The 13,155-nt window shown below is 38.4% G+C and overlaps 1 long non-coding RNA gene across 2 annotated transcripts in view; it reads right to left on the reverse strand.

The window, feature by feature from the left end:
- Nucleotides 1–3,640: 3,640 nt before the first annotated feature.
- LOC112650009 (uncharacterized) overlaps nucleotides 3,641–13,155 on the reverse strand; it is a 122,281-nt gene continuing 112,766 nt past the window's right edge. Inside the window, exons 3-4 of one of the 2 annotated variants that reach the window (XR_007413976.1) lie at nucleotides 9,530–9,589; nucleotides 3,641–3,972 (exon numbers count right to left, since the gene is read on the reverse strand). This is a non-coding gene — a long non-coding RNA (uncharacterized LOC112650009). The remainder of the gene's footprint in view (nucleotides 3,973–9,529; nucleotides 9,590–13,155) is intronic. The other variant, XR_003129870.3, reaches the window with a different exon arrangement.

Below are 13,155 nucleotides of genomic sequence, written 5' to 3' on the forward strand. Positions count from 1 at the left end.
TCTTCCTTCTTTTCCTTCTTTTTTACGACCAGATACTCCGCAGATTACCTGGCGCAGGGTAGATGCAAGTAGGTATTCATTAAACGAAACAAAATTGAGTCGTGAAATTAAAGGAGCTGCACTCACATCTAAGTTCCACCAGGTGGCACTATTTTATTTTCCGTAGAGACCAAATCACAAAAAAATAGGAAGTGCAAGGATGGTGCTCAGTCTATTTGTATATATTCCTGCACACGTATGTGCATGTGTAGAGTGGAACTCTCCAAACTACTCCCCAGTTATATCAACACAAAATACAAACTATCAAGTTTGGTATCTCCTTTTTGATCTTTCCAAAAACAGCATTTACAAAAATATTTAAATTACTGCGTGGTTATTGTAGTCAATACTCCTAAAGAGAAGGGACCTGGTATATTTTTCTTTCATAGCGTCACCACCCAAAGATTTTCAGAGTAGAGATGACAGTGAATTTCCACTCTTGAGATAATTCAAGTTATTCCCAACTAGAGAGACAGAATGGAAAGACTGGGGGACTTGTAAGCAAAGAGTTTTTGTTGGGTACAACTTTAACCCTCTGAGAGATTCACGGTGGTCTTGAGTATAAAAACTGGAGAGTAGGGTTTACCTTTAAATTCTGATGTAAAAGATGAAATGTTGCACAAGCTATAAGACATTTAAAGTATTGGCCCAGTAAAGAGATACAGAGGAGGTGGTAATGATTGTTGTCAAAGGAAGTTAGGTGGATCAGGAAACTTATAAATTCAATGTGGCTTTAATGTTTGTTAAAAGATAAGCTAAAGCATATTAAAAATTTTAAGAGTTTGACTACAAATCTATTGTAATTGAGGAGTGACAGACTTGAAGTGGTTAGGAGCACTCTGCAGGCAGGAACGAGGGAAAGGATTTACTTAAAGTATGAAGCAAAGAAAGGAAAATATTTGATTGGTTACAGCTCAAAGCCTAGTTGGCTGTTAATGACTGGTTGTCCTCAGTGATTTGATTTCACAACCTGGAGGCATTTACAGGCTTCAATTAATGTGTATTTAGAGACCACAGCAGCACTAGAGCTACATCAAACCTCCTTGCTTAATCAATTTAACAAGTTTAAAGAATCAAAGTGCGTTTTCGTTTCAGTGGATTGCCTGGGCTGGAATCTATTTGAACCATTTTGTTGATGTGTAACTTGTCACCTCAGCCTCATTTTTCTCAGCTATAAAATGGACCTTAAGGAACTCTCCACCTCTTTTGATTGTTAGAGGGACTGACTTAAAAATTAGCTGCTAGTCCAATGGTAATAGTGGAGCAAGAGTGAAGTATAGAATGTGGCAAAAGCTCTATTTGCTCCATTAGTTCCCAGCCAGGGTCCAAATCTCACCTCTCAGTTCAGAACGCTGATCTCACTAATGGTTCTGGTTTCAAAAAATATGTTTAGGGTCTTCCCATGGGGTTTAAAAATAAAACTTCATGCACATTTTGTAACCTTTCTTATCTGCAAGTTGTTCTTTCCCCTTAAGGAAGCAAAGCCCTTTGGCCTCATCTGTGTATTTACCTGGCAGATGCCATCCTGCAGATGCTGCCTTAATTCCTATGTCGTCGCCTCCCCCAGGTTGGTGAAAGAATGTTCGCTAACAATGGCACTGTTAGCTCTAACACTTTATTCGGGAGATCTGCCCTTCTTCAACAGAGTTTAGGCACATGTTTCTTAAATATCAGGCAGCCAGTAGTAGGAACAGAAGAAATGTGGTGTCTTTTCAAACAAAAACGTAGGAAATTAACTTTAAAACTTTTAAATATTTTCAACATTTAATATTTTATTTTATTTTTTTTATTTATTTATGATAGTCATACAGAGAGAGAGAGAGAGAGAGAGGCAGAGGGAGAAGCAGGCTCCATGCAGGGAGCCCGATGTGGGATTCGATCCCGCGTCTCCAGGATCACGCCCTGGGCCAAAGGCAGGCGCTAAACCGCTGCGCCACCCAGGGATCCCTTAATATTATTTTAAATAATACTTTTAATAGCCCTCATCAGTCACCAGTGCCCAGGTAGGTGTGGGCTAGCCTACCGTTTCCACAATTGGAACACAAAAGCATGGGGCAGTGAATATCTGAGTGAAGATCTCCTTCAATAAGTAGCTAATTCCTAAAATTCCATACTTAACATTCATTCTTTTGACTTAAAACCTTTGACCCCTGGTAAACATATCCAAGGGCAGATGACTCTTGAAATCTTATCAAATATTTGCATCTAAATATGAGTGATCTTATCAGATCCTTTATCCCTTAAGCAGATTTTGAAAAGGTAAAGGTCAGGAAGGAGGAAGCATAAAGCCTCCAAAACCTGGAGGTCTAGGGGGAAACTTTTGAGGTCTGGTAATTCCTGATTTTAAATACTCCCAACCATGCAGTGAAGTTCATATTTTTAAGATATTTATTGACATTTCACAGATAACATGAAGCTCAGAGAGGTCATGTAACATCACATAGCAGAGCTTGTATTCAGTTGAAAATCTGTATCTCTAAATCATACAGACTGTGAGTTGGAGACAAGACTGACTTTATCAACGCTGCAGTTCTGGGTTGGATGCGCTGCCTCGCCTATCTCATACTTTCAGGAGGCAGCCAGGTTACAGAATGTCCAAGGAAAAGGAACTCTCTAAATAAGGAAGCTTTGTTAAAATGGCAATCTCAGGGGCACCTGGGTGGCCAAGTCCACTAACCATGTGATTCTTGATTTTGGCTCAGGTCATAACTGGGTCATGAGATGGAGCCCCCTGCCCTCTGTTGGGCTCCACACTCAGCAAGAAGTCTGTTTGAGATTCTCTCTCTCCCTCTGCCCCTTCCCTCTCACTCTGCTCACACTCTCTCTGTCTCTCTCTCAAAATAAATAAAATCTATAAAAACATGACAACCTCAACTTTACAGATCTTACATACAACTAGATCTTTCTCCTTTATCCTTCCGCAAGTGTTAATAAGTTTAATTTAAGATATGCAAGATACTTGAAGAATATGTTTCAAGCTCTAGGTTATCTTCTGGCAGCTATGAGTGTTCACAGAAAATATCATAACCAGGAGTTGCTTGATGAGCTTTTCTCCCCAGCCAAAAGTTATTTCACTTGCTCTCCATCTTTTTTCTTCACCAACTTAAAGCAACTACAATTATAGGAGATGTTTTAAGGGAACCTAAAATGATACTATACTGCCTTCCTTCACAAAATTAAATATTGACATCAAAACTGACCGCTGTTAAGATTCTTTTCACAAGTTTACCATCACATCTTGACAGAATTAATGGCATTCTGCAAAAGTGATGGTGCTATCCTGAAGTTCTATTTCTGTCACTGTCTTGTTTTACAGGTGTTAAACACATTTCTACCAGTAAGAGAACAGAGTGAATTCATCCAAACCTCTGTAAGTAAATAATATTTGTTAGTACAGTGCTAGATCCGATCTCATATAACACCTTTAAACAGCAAACACGTTGTTGAAATTCAACAACGATACAAAGCATGTTCAGTAATCATGATCCATGGTGCAATTTTATTTGTTTATGAATGTGGTTTTCTAACATGCTTTCTTCAGCTGACCAACCAAAGCAACTGGAAAAAAGCTTGTCCAATTAGAGAATTTATAAGATGTGGCAAAGGTCTGGTTTATTTATTCATTGGTTCATTCAACACGAAAGAGTTACAAAGGTACTGGTCATATAGGATTATGAGTTTACAAATATGTATAAGGCAAGTATCAGTTTGATGTAGTCAATCAAAAGAGGAGGTCCAATTTAAATATCTTAAACAACATTAGGTGGATTATTAAAGCTCACATGATTAGCTCAAATCCAGAAGTGGGACACTGCTCAGCTATGGTTCAATCACAGCCAAGGCTCCATTTCTCTGAGATCCTTTGGCCCTGCTTTTCTTAAAGAGTCTGCTTAGTCCTTTGGCTGGTGAAGAAATACAGCAGCAGTTCTGGACCTGACACCAAAACACAGCAACAATTATAACAGAAACCACCTACTCTAGCACCCCCAGCAAATATCCTATCATGTCTCTTATACCCATTTATGAACCATTTCCTGTGGTGGGTAGAAAGCCTTCAGAAGATTAGTATAGAGCAGTGTTTCTGAATTAATTCCTGATTAATTCACTGAGAAAGTGAATTTATCCTGAGACCAATAACACTCAACTTCAGGACCGGAGTAGGGAAGTATCAACCCTGGAGCAATAGGGCTGAGGTGGATAATAGAATGCAAATCAAAAATTGTTGAGAAGAGGAAAATAGATTAGCTGAGAAACCAACTTGTGTTCACTACAATAAATGACAATGCCACAAACGCTTTTAGAAAAGAAAAGGTAGAGGGGTGGAAAGGTGTTTGGATATAAAAATTATGTCTTTAGAATTCATTCTGGGAAGAGGAATTGCTAGAGCAAAGGAGATTTTTCTGAAGGTGGCTAACTAGCATTGCAAAACCAATTTATACTTCTTCCATCAGTGTCTGAGTTCCAGAAAGGAAGGGTTATTTGGCTGGCACAAAAGTGACTGATTCTTGGATAGATTAGAAATTTAGGCTAGGCAGAACTATGGACATCCCTAAACGCAAGAATGAGGAATTTGGGCTTTTTCTTTTTTTGACATACTACTTTTTTTAAAAAAGGTTTTTGAAAGAGCATAGAGTAAAGAACAATTGTACAATAACACTAAGTAATGAATTAGTGTAGGAGAATGAGAAGACAAATCACAAACTGGGAGAAAATATTTGCAAAAGACACCTCTGGTAAAGGACTGTTATCCAAAGTACACAGAGAACTCTTAATACAAGCAACACGACTGAAAAATTGGGGGGAAAAAAAGACCTTAACAGACACCTCACCACAGCAGATAAACAGATGGCAAGTACGCACATGAAAAGATGTTTAACACCATGTCATCAGGGAACTGAAAATTAAAATGAGAGAACCACTACATACCTAACAAAATGGCCAAATCCAAAGCACTGACAACGTCAAATACTAACAAGGATGTGGAGCGACAGGAACTCACATTTATTGCTGATAGGAATGCAAAATCCTACAGTCATTTTGGAAGACAGTCTGGCCATTTCTTACGAAACTAAATACACTCTTACTATACAATCCAGCTATTGTGCTCTTTGGCATTTATACAAATGAATCTGTATGCAGATGTTTATAGTTTTATTTATAAATACCAAAATTTGGAAGCAACCAAGGTATCTTTCAGTAAGTGAATGGGTAAACTATAGTGTTTGCAGACAATGAAATACTATTTAGTGCTAAAAACGAAATGAGGTGTAAGGACATGGAGGAGGGGCACCTGGGTGGTTCAGTTGGTTAAGTGTCTGACTTCGGCTCATGTCATGCTCCTGGGGTCCTGAGATTGAGCCCCTTGTTGGGCTCTGCTCAGTGGAGAGCCTGCTTCTCCCTCTTCTTCTCCCTTCCCCCTAAGATATATATCTCTCACTCTCTATCTCAAATAAATAAATAAAATCTTTAAAAAGAAAGACATGGAGGAAACTTAAAGGCATCTTCCTAAGTGAAGGAAGCCCATCCGAAAAGGCTACATACTACATACTACATAGTACATACATACTTTCCAACTATATGACATTCTGGAAAAGGCAAAACTACAGAGACAATAAAAAGATTAATGGTGGGATCCCTGGGTGGCGCAGCGGTTTGGCGCCTGCCTTTGGCCCAGGGCGCGATCCTGGAGACCCGGGATCGAATCCCACGTCGGGCTCCCGGTGCATGGAGCCTGCTTCTCTCTCTGCCTATGTCTCTGCCTCTCTCTCTCTCTCTCTGTGACTATCATAAATAAATAAGAATTAAAAAATAAAATCTTTAAAAAAAAAAAAAAGATTAATGGTTTCCATGGATTTGAGGAGTAGGGAGGAATAACTAGACAGAGCACAGAGAATTTTTAGATGGTATAATGGTGGATGTGGGTCATTATATGTTTGTCAAAACCCATAGACATGGGCAGCCCCGGTGGCGCAGCAGTTTAGCGCCGCCTGCAGCCTAGAGCATGACCCTGGAGACCCGGGATCAAGTCCCACGTCGGGCTCCCTGCATGGAGCCTGCCTCTCCATCTGCCTGTGTTTCTGCCTCTCTCTGTCTCTCTATGAATGAATAAATAAAAAATCTTAAAAAAAAACATAGACAGTGAGTAGACCATCTGAACCCTAACATAAACTATGGACTTTGGATGATAATAATGTGTCAGTGTAGGTTCAATTGTAACAACCTACCACTTATGTATGTGTGGTGATAGGGGGTATATGGAAACTCTACTTTCTGCTCAATTTTGCTACAAATTTAAAATCGCTCAAAAAAAAGTATACACACACACACACACACACACACTTTTCTGCAACAGGGAATGGCACAAGCTTTTAAAGATTAAACCTGCAGTATTGTTGAGAAAGAACTGGAAAGCAAATGAAGCTGGTGGAGAGAAACAGGTAGAAAGCTGCTGTAATCATCCAGACAAGAAGTCATAAAATTCTGAAGTAGGATGGTGTCGGTAGACTACAATAGGCTACACAAGGCAAATAGAAGAAACAATGAGATTTGCCACCTGATTGCAGGCTGACCTGCTTGGGGCAAGTTCATACTAATATTCTTGAAGTTTAATAAAAACTGGATCTAATTCCATAATCCTCAGTTGGTGAAAAGATACTTGGAGCTAACCTTTATCTACCTTTTCTTACTCATATTCTGTAACTTCTCGTTTATATTTTCACTCAAGCATACTGTTATTTATCATTCCCAAGCAATACCATATTCTTTCATGCCTTTGTATCTTGCACAATCTATTCCCCGAAACTGAAGTATCCTGTTCTGACAGAGTATAGTTGAAATATCTGCCATTTATTGGTTGTATGACCTTGGGCAAGTTAATTCTTTTTTTTTTTTTTTTTTTTGAGTCTCACTTTCTTTATCCATGAAATTGAGGTGAGAAAATAAAAATATGTATCTTAGAGGATTGTCAAGGTAATTAATTAAGATAATACAGTATGCCAAGCAGAGTGATAGGAGCATACTGAATGTAAAATAATTTTTTTCTTCTCCCTTTTCAGTAACCCCTTATCACACAGGTACAAATGCGCGCACACACACATACACACACACGCTGACTCCAATAACCTCATTTACTCTTTATTCAACTCCTTTTAAAAACTTGCTATCATGCAAAGACCTGATAAAGTGATTTACCAGGTTACATAAGATTTAGGCCCCCAAAAAAAAATCCATGTGAAATTTAAGCATCAGGTGATGACTGCAAAAGATATTCTCTAAGGCAGGGGATCTTTTCAACGTTCCTTAAACGCTCTCCACTCCCTGCTGTTCACCTCCTTCCAAAGTCACTCCAAAAGCAAATTCTTCCTTAATATCATCAAGCTTTCAAGCTGCCCCTCTCTGTGCTCTCACAGCCTGATATGTGTAGCAAAAATCATTGCTATTGTTTGTATGTATTTATTCTATACCAGTCTGTAAGCTCCTTAAAGGAAAGGTTAATTTTTTATTTTGCAACCTGGGGCCTTGTGGGGAAACTAGAAAGCCACAGAATTAATATTTACTAAATGAATGATAAAAACATTATTGATAGCAAGGCAGTGGTCATTTTATGAATTTACTGTAAGAGATTTCTGATTCCTTCTTTTCTGGAGGCCCTAACTGTGAACATGAACATTCAGGGACAATACCAGATTTGTCATGGATATTTTCTGAACTGGTTTCATGGTTTCTTTCTCAAGATGAGACATGATCCTCTCTTTCCCCATCCACATTACACCCCAACTTTAATCTTCGAACTTGAGAATGAGAAGGTGGCACTGCTTGTGGAGTACTGGGTAAAACCTAAGTTTCTCTTTTATCTATCTTTATTTTATATATATATTATATATGTATATTTTATATATCTTTATTTTATATATTTTAAATATATTCCATATTTTTCTTTTACATGTGTTTTTATTTTAGATATTTATTTCATTTTATATTTTTACTTCATTTCCTTTCTGTACATTTCATTTCATTATTTCTGAAGATCCACTCTGTCAGAGTCAGGTGTCCCTCGGAGAAATGAACTTTGTCATTACAGAGTCACACGGATAATACAGTGAGCTAAGAATGGCTCCCAACAATATGACTATATACTTATCCCAAGAATATGTGAATGTTGTCTTTTCTGAAAAAAAAAAGGGGGGGGTTTACAGATATAATAATTTAGGGATTTTAAGGTGAGGAGACTCTCCTAGATTATCTGGGTGGGCTCTATGTGCCATGACCATGATCCCTATAAAATAGAGGCAGAAGGAGATGAGACACACCCAGAAGAGAAGGTAAAGTGAAGCTGGAGACAGAAATTGAAGTGATGTGGGGTGTCTACAGCCACCAGATGATGAAAGAGGCATGGAATGGGTTCTTCCCCAGAGCCTTTAGAGGGAGCATGACCCTGCTGACACCTTTGACTCCTTAATTGTGAGAGAATAAGCTTTGGTTTTGAGTCACCAAGTTTGTGGTCATTTCTTACAGCAGCTACAGGAAGCCGATATGAATAGGAATGAAACTGAAGCAGCGAAGGCATCAATGATCTGGGCAGCTTCAGACATTGTTGATTCTCCTTTATTTTTTTTATGCAAGTGTCCTGCTTTTTCCAATTCCTGTTCTCCTTTTTTTCTCAATGGAGTTTTTCTCCTCTATCTGGTTCACAATTACCCTGAGCTTGTGTTATCTCATAATTTTAGCTTCCCATTATTTCTCACAAAATTGATTCTACATCATGAAATCACTCTTTCATCCTCTCCGCATTAATTCCTTCTTCCCAGCTGCCAAATAATTTCATTCCTTTCCAGTTAAAATCCTAAAAGGGTGAAAACAATTGGCCCAGCATATGATAGGTTCCTTTGGATTTGTTTCTCTTGGGTAGGATCTCAGCTCTAGCTTGGATCTCATGGTACCAATATGGCTGCTTATGGCTGCACCTTCAGTAAGGATCCCATAAGTATGTAATTACCCTTAAATATGGCTGTGGGTGTGACCTTTTATAATAGACAACCTAACATAGTTCTAATGTTCAGAAAGTTATAAGCACGCAGAGGTTAGTATAAATCCAGCCACCTTGATGAGCACTCTACATGACCTTTCCCTTACTATTGGAAGAGAGAAATGGAAATTTTGGAGCTACATGCCAACATAATAAAGTCCATTCTCCCAGACCTTTGGGCAAGAATTTTGCATATGCATCACTGCAGTTGTTATTTTAACAATAAAGTAACATTGTTTTGGCAAATCTGTTCTGAATACCTTTGAGCATCCTTAAAAAGTAAGTGGACATATCTGATCAGTTTACAAACTGACTGAAGTATGATACATAAAACACTCATAGTTACTGTGATAATACCTATAAATACCTAATAGCTGAATACCTATTACTAGCTACATATTTAATCACAACCTTACTTGTTATGCTTTCATGAGATCATTTTACTAGACTGAACAAGCAGCAAACCTGTCTGGGTCAGGACAGGAAAAGAAGAGGTCCTAAGGGTTCTTCTTTTCTCAAGATATCCTAAAAAGAAAAAAGAAAAAAAAAAAAAAAAAAAGGCACTCAGGATGCAGGAAGTTACAAAAATACTTTTGGGGGATTTCCTGAAGGTGGTTATTGAGAACCAATTTTAATTTAAAAAGCAGAGCCTTTGGCACAGGAGGACAGGAGCAACAGGATATAAAGCTATACACAAAAGCTCACACACATTCAATAGCACTAAATATGGGCAATGAGACAAACACCATTGTTCTTCCTTTCCAACTCCATCTGCTTACACTAGGAAGGTAATTTGAAATGCCTTACATATAATACCTGTAGGCATCAAAGACAATGAAGCAATGATGGAAAATAGAAGATTATTTAAAATTTAATTGCCTCAGTATTTTGATCACATTCCCAAAAATGACATTTCATCATCAGTTGTTAATTATATAAACACATCTTTTCCTGTGCCATTTCATTCATTGCAATTTAACTTTTTAATAAATAAATCGTGCATGAAGAAGCTATAAGGACAATAGTAAGTTATTTTAAATCTATCAACATGAGAATAAATGATCAGAAATTACATACAAATAATCATAATTTTGATGACATATTAATGGTTTCTTTTAAAAATATGAACTTTTTCCTTCTAGATTTATTCTGTTAAACTAAGTTAATCCAAACTGCCTTTTTTATGTGTGCATGTGGGTGTTTTGCTATTCTGGATCTTTGTTAACCTTTAACTAGGTGGTCTGGTCATGAGGCTGAACCTTGATTTGATGTAAGCACATCTGCAGCTCTAAGTGTAGAGACAAGCTCTGTGCAGCTCTGGAACTTTAGAATCAGAGCAACTGATCTGACCTCCCAGTCTCCTCATTAAGTGAATGAAATTAGACACCTCCCAAGAAGCTTTCTTGTAGACATCTTGGCACCTCCAAGGTTAAGACAGTTTTCCTGAGAACTTCCATTAGAGCTTTCTGTCTCACATCTGTTTTCCCACCTGAATAAACTATTCCTACCAGGTGATTGTACCAGCAAGGACCTCATTTTGGAGGTGAGTCCCAAACACTTTCATATACAGGCATCACATTGTGATTCAGGCATAGTCTTTTATTTGCAGCCTAATCAGCACACCTGTGGTTTCACTCATTCAGGTTGCAGAGCACCTGGAAGGGACGGATATTTTAGCAATACTCCACAGAATATTTGTAAGTGGTTGAAATAAGCAAGTTCATTGTTTTACTCTTAATGAGTTGTAATCTCACAATTGACGTGTGGTAGCAAATCTTAAAGATCTGAAAAACTCGTAGAAGAAAAATCCAAAGTTAAGAAAAATATATACATGAATTTACTCTACTATTTCCCTGAGTATAAGACTCCTGTTGCAGAACTTTATTTCATCAAGGAACACAAGTACTGAACCTGAACACAGCATGTGAATGACTACAATCCAATAAACATAGTGTAACACATGTACTAATGTGGGCTGGAAGTGAGGCATCTGTGAGATTAACTGAGAAATTACAGAAGGGAGAGTCATCTTTTGTCCATAAGGACACTCAATGTGGATCTGTCTTACAAAGCATTTTTTTTCTCAGCCTCAAAGGTGGGCCCCAACTCCACTACCCAAGGAAGTCTAGTTGATCTGTTTGTCTTTAGTAAAATGAGGCCCTATCACCCCTTTTCAGAGACATCACAATGGTGCCAATGCAGAAAATGTGTGGTAATTTAGGATAATTGGAACTTTTGAGTCTAAAGATACAAAAAGCCTTTTCAGTTCAGTTCAGTTGAAGCCACAGAGTTTGACTGGATTTTGAAGGAAACGTATGGCCAGGGTAAATCGGTTTGAGAATTCTGATAATGTAAATACTGTAACTGGCTTTATTATATTATCATTATTCTTATTATTAGGATGACATGTATTCCTCTCCACTAATGAACTCACTTTTAAGTGAATCTAGATTCTCTTCCCCTTAGAGAATCTTTAGGAATCTGAACCATGTGGTTACACACGGGTAAGTGGCACTTACTGCTCATTTTCAAATCTTTGCAGTGGGCCTTTTCCGGCTTTTAACAATAGAATAAGATCATCTTGGGGGCACCTGGGAGGCTCAGTTGGCTAGGCATCTGACTCCTGATTTCAGCTCAGGTCATGATCTCAGGGTTGTGAGATGGAGCCCGCTAAAGAGTCTCTCTCCTCTGCCCTCCCTTCCCTGCCTTCCTCTCTTAAAAAAAGAGAAGAGGAGAAGAGAAGAGAAGAGAAGAGAGGGAAGAGAAGAGAAGAGAAGAGAAGAGAAGAGAAGAGAAGAGAAGAGAAGAGAAGAGAAGAGAAGAAAGAATAAGATTATCTCATATGTAGCCTTAGTCTTCAATAAGACTCTTTTAAAAAGAATGTTTAAAAGTACTCTTGGGGTGCCCACTCTGGGTGGCTCAATCGGTTACGCATCTGCCTTTAGCTCAAGATCCCAGCGTTCTGGGAATGAGCCCTCATCGGCTCCCCACTCAGCAAGGAGTCTCCATCTACATCTGCACCTCCTTCCACTCATGCTGTCATGCTCTCACTCACTCACTCTCTCTCTCAAATAAATAAATAAAATCTTTTTTAAAAAAGTACTCAAAATATTTGTTTCATTTAAAAAAAAGACTACAGCTCTGCCTCATGTTCCAGTACACACGGAATAAGGAATGTCATGAACCAACTTGGGGATAATATCATTGTCTTGCCAGGTAGTAGTTGTGCGGCTCATCTTCTCACAAAGTCTGTGAAGAAAATAAGGCGCTTTTGTTTCAGGACTGCTGTAGGTCTTTTTAAGATTATGGTTATCACAGGGAGAGTTTTCTCAACTTTCTCAAGTCCAACTTGCTGGAGAGCTGTGCTTCCCCCTGGATCATTGCCCTGTCTCAGGCCACCCTAGCCTCACACATGCCTGAATGAAGAAAGGCTGTGTGCCCCATGACCAATATTGCTGCACTTGCAATGTTTCCTCCATGTGTGATCACAGAAACCTGCACCAGAATCACTTGGGAGTGCTTGCTAAAAATATAAAGCACTGGCTCTCAACCCAGTTCTACTGAATCAGTCTCTGAGAGTGCTTCCCAGGAATCTACTTTATGCAAGGCTCCCAAGTGAATCTTACAAATATTCATTTGAACAGTGGAGAAAAAGTAGGATGATAAGTGCCCAGAGATGCACTAGTTATTTAAACATGGTGTCTCATGGTTCTTAGGAAACAGACTTAGTGTGAAAATAAATTTAAATGGAGAGGACTTTATATTTCTCTCTTTGGATTTAAAAACTCTCTACCTAAATGAAACCCATGTCTTCATAGTAGATTTAAATCTAGCAGACTGAGTACTGGTCCATCTGAGTTTTAGGATTTCAATGCTCCTATTTAAAGTTGACGTCAATCGGACTATAGCAGAAATCTATGAAAGCATTTAATGTCCAACTATAATATTAATTCTGTTGTGTAACAGGATAGCCAATAGGAACATCTGGGACCCAAGCTTTATTACAAGTCAAGTTTTAAGTTTGTTGGCATTGGCATCAAGGAACTACTTTAATGCTGCTCTAGAATTTATGAGAAAAATTTGAGTAGAAA

This window comes from Canis lupus, chromosome 11 (genome assembly GCF_003254725.2).
Source record: "Canis lupus dingo isolate Sandy chromosome 11, ASM325472v2, whole genome shotgun sequence".
Lineage (NCBI taxonomy): Eukaryota > Metazoa > Chordata > Mammalia > Carnivora > Canidae > Canis > Canis lupus.